Source organism: Castor canadensis, chromosome 2 (assembly GCF_047511655.1).
Source record: "Castor canadensis chromosome 2, mCasCan1.hap1v2, whole genome shotgun sequence".
Taxonomy (NCBI): Eukaryota; Metazoa; Chordata; class Mammalia; order Rodentia; family Castoridae; genus Castor; species Castor canadensis.
The window spans coordinates 176932446-176936532 of NC_133387.1; positions in this window are offsets into that span (position 1 = coordinate 176932446).

The following is a 4087-nucleotide window of genomic DNA, read 5'->3' on the forward strand; positions in this document are numbered from 1 at the left end:
TCCAATATAATTAGTTGACTCAAACACGTGCCTATTTGTTGACTTAATTCAACTCAAGTTGGAGGAAACAAGTATTTCATTGCCTGTGGTATGCAGTGGGTGAAATGATGGGAAAAGGTTTCTTTTTTCCTTCTTCCTTATTTCATTTGTGTGCTGAAAAGCACCCACAATATATGAGAACTTGTGTGTAAATACACATTTAGAAATAAAGCTATGTAATGAAGTACTCACTCTTTTGAATCCCAGAACTTGAAAATGAAGTTGAAACCTCCTTGATGTGGAGCATCAAGGGCCTTATGCTGCCATCTATGACTTTGAACCTGACCCTAAAATATACATTCTCTCCCCAGTTATTGTTTTTGTTCTTTTTTCATGGTAAACAACACACTGCACATGCAAGGCCTACCCTAGCCCTAAAATCATTTTCCTGCTCTTAATAAAACCTTGATGTTACCAGTCTTGATATTAGCACTACAAAATAAAGTTCCTTCTCTGGCAGTAATTGTTGAATGACTTCTAGACCCCAACGTGATCTCTGAGGACATAAATGTAAAAATATCCTTTACTTTTCCAAGCATTTTTAAGATAATATTGTATTTCTCTTTCTTCATTTCTGCATGCCTTTGACTGAAAGAATCTCAATTCTAACATGAAATATAAATTCTCAAGCTTAGTATCAAACTGTTTTTGTTTTCATTTGATGACCAAGTTTTATTATTTTCTGTCACACCAGTTATAAAACAATTACTAATCATGGAAAGTATCATTCTTACTTTCTGTGATTTTTTTTCCTTTTCTTAGTTTTATATTCTGTTTCCTTAGGAAATGACCCAACACAATTATTCCACCATGGCTGAATTTGTCCTCAAAGGATTAACCCCCCAACCAGAACTCCAACTGCCCCTCTTCCTCCTGTTTTTGGAGATCTTCTGGGTCACTGTGATAGGAAACCTGGGTATGATGCTCCTAATCACTTTCAATTCCAAGCTGCAGTCTCCCATATAGGTTTTTCTCAGTAATCTGTCATTCTTAGATCTGTTCCCCAGTTGTAACCCGCAAACTCCTGGGAAACTTTATAGGGGAATCAGATGTTTTCTCCTACTCTGGATGGATGTATGGCACAGCTCTTTTCTCTTTTGTGCTTTTGCTGAGTGCTATATGCTGGCAGCCATGGCATATGATAGATATGCAGCTGTCTGTCATTGCTGTACAATGACACCATGTCTCCAAAGATAGGCTGTGTACTGGTGATGGTGTCTATATCATGGCAATTTTTGGAGCTATGACTCACTCTACATGAGTGATCAGGCTTTTCTTCTATGGGAATAATGTCATCCAGCATTACTTGTGTGACATACTTCCTCTCCTAAAGCTGTACTGTTCTAGTATCCACCTCAGTGAGCTTCTGGTGATACTTGTAGGTGGATTCAATGTGTTGGCAAAACCTGTGCCCATCGCCATCTCTTATGCCTTCATACTCACCAACATTCTTTGAATACCCACTGCTAAGGGCAGATCCAAAGCCTTTGGTACCTGTGGCTCTCACTTCACAGCAGTTGGAGTTTTCTATGGATCCATAATATTCACGTATATCAAGCCAGCTTCTAGCATCAATATGGTTCGGGAGAAGGTGGCCTCTGTGCTTTACACCTCAGTTATCCCCATGTTGAATCCCTTGATCTACAGCCTGAGGAGCAAGAATGTTGAAAGGTGCTGAGCAAAGTCATGAGGAAGAAGCATGGACCACTCCAGGGTTAGCGGCCAAAACCACGAAAAGTCATGGTGATCATTTGTCCCTTTCTCTTTCTACCTAACTTCCCTTTATGTTTCCTAAAATTAACATCCCATTCTCATTTCCTCTACCACAGCTATTAGATTTTATCTTCCACCCCTGATTTGTGCAGTTTTTCAAGCATTTACATGCCCATGCTCAAGGACCTCACACTTGAGAAAGCTATCCCAAGATATGATTCACTGGGTCCATGATTACCTTAGACATTTTCATTTCAAAAAACTCATTGGAGTCAAATGCATGTTCCTTCTTCTTTCCCTACCTAGATAACATAGATTAATTTTTTTCTAATAATTAGGACAAATTGGCATTTACCTCCTTCTGTCTCACCTAACTAGCTATATAACAAAAAGGTAAGTCATTATCAGACTGTGATGTTACAAAAAATAGTAAGTAGTTTTAACACTTGATGATGGGCAAGTTTAAAAAAAAAACTGTATTCTTAGCTTATTTGAAGCCTTCTTCATAGGCCTCCTCCTTTTCTATACTACTGTATATAGTTCTATTGAAAAGGATAATTCTCAAAAGAATGAATCATTACAAAATTTGAAGAGAAATTATTAATAGAAAAATAACTAGTACATGGTAGGTGAAGGAAGCTATTTTCTGAAAGATTTATTTTACCAAAATTCATAGACAATGGATAATTCCATCTTTCAAAAATTCAACTTCATAAGTGGCTCATTTCACCTAGAAATCTCAGGACACTGAGATCAAGGACAAGTTTCTAGGTGGCAGTCCCAAGTAATTCTCTTCTGTGCTCCATTTCCTTCTATTCCATTTCCTGACTGTAGTTCTCAGTCAAGTGGTGGATTTCTTACAGAGATGAATTTACAGAGTAGTGATTGTTCATGCTGAACAATTTTATATATTCAAGGTGTAAGTTTTCTGATGTTCCTCTTCCAGATTTCAATGTGAGAAAGGGAATATATTTTCTCTTGGAGGGAGTTACAGAGCAACAGTTCTGTCCATTCATCCCATGCAATTCTCAATATTCCCTGTTAAAACAAGAGTGACTATTTTAAAACAGTTCACTAGGAAGCACTGACTGAGCTCAGCTCCTGTGCTTTTTACTTATTTCCTAGTAACATTATTGAGGTACAAACAACAAAACATGCACATTTAACCTATGCAATTAAATATGTACTGACATATGCATACACTCATAAAACCAGCACACGGTCAATACTGATATATTCATCACCATAGAATGTTCCCTTGTGTCTTTTTCAATGCTTTCCACCTAAACTTTCATGCTTTCTGTAACTATACATTAGTTTTCATTTGAAGACTTTCATACAAATTAAATCATACAGTAATTCTTCTTTTGTATACAGCTTATTTTACTCAGAATATTAGTCTTGAGCTTCAACCATATTGATTTATGTTTTAAGAGTAAAGTTTGCTGAGTTTGAACAAATAGACAAATCTATAGGAGTACAACAAGGTGCACAGCACTTCCACCATGCCAAAAAATTGCTTCATGGCTTTTGCATCCTGATCTCTACCCTCTTCCAATCCCAGAACAACATTGCAATTCCATTTCCAGTAAGACTAAACAACTGGCCTATTTATTCTCATTGGACCCAACTACAAAATCCAGACAGAATACATGGCACATTTGAAGATTCTCTTTCTTTCTTTGTCTTTCCTTTCTCTCTCTCTCTCTCTCCCTCCAACCCTCTCCAACCCCCCTTTTTTGGGCAGTACTGATGTTTGAGTGCAGTGCCTTCTGCTTTCTAGCCAATTGCCCAGCCGCTTGATCCTTTTCCTTTTTCCTTTTAGCTCATGTTTCAGATATACTCTCACTTTTTGTCCTATCCAGTCTGAGACCATGATCTTCCTACTATTCCTTTGAGACAGCTAAGTTTGCAGATGACCCACTGCTCCCAAACTTGAAGACTCTTAAAAGAGAATATTAGCCAGGGATATTGGGAAAGATTAGCAGAAAGTATCACTGAAAAAAGCAGAGTCATTTGTACTGTTTTGTTGCTATAATTGTCCTCAATTTAAAAATGGACATAATAAGGTTTATAATATTTTCTTTTAAATTCTTGGGATTTTGTGCAACACTTAGAAAACACTACCTAACATCCAGACTATAGGGGTATTCTTCCATGATTTTGGTACTTTAATCACTTAATTTTGTAGACCTTGTGCTGGAGTTTTTTCTAACAAATGCTATGGATATGTATCTCATTCATTCTTTTTCTAAATGGGCATTTCAGATTTCTAGTATTATTTACTAAAACAATACATCTTTTCCCAGCTATTTTAGATGCCAGTTATGTGACA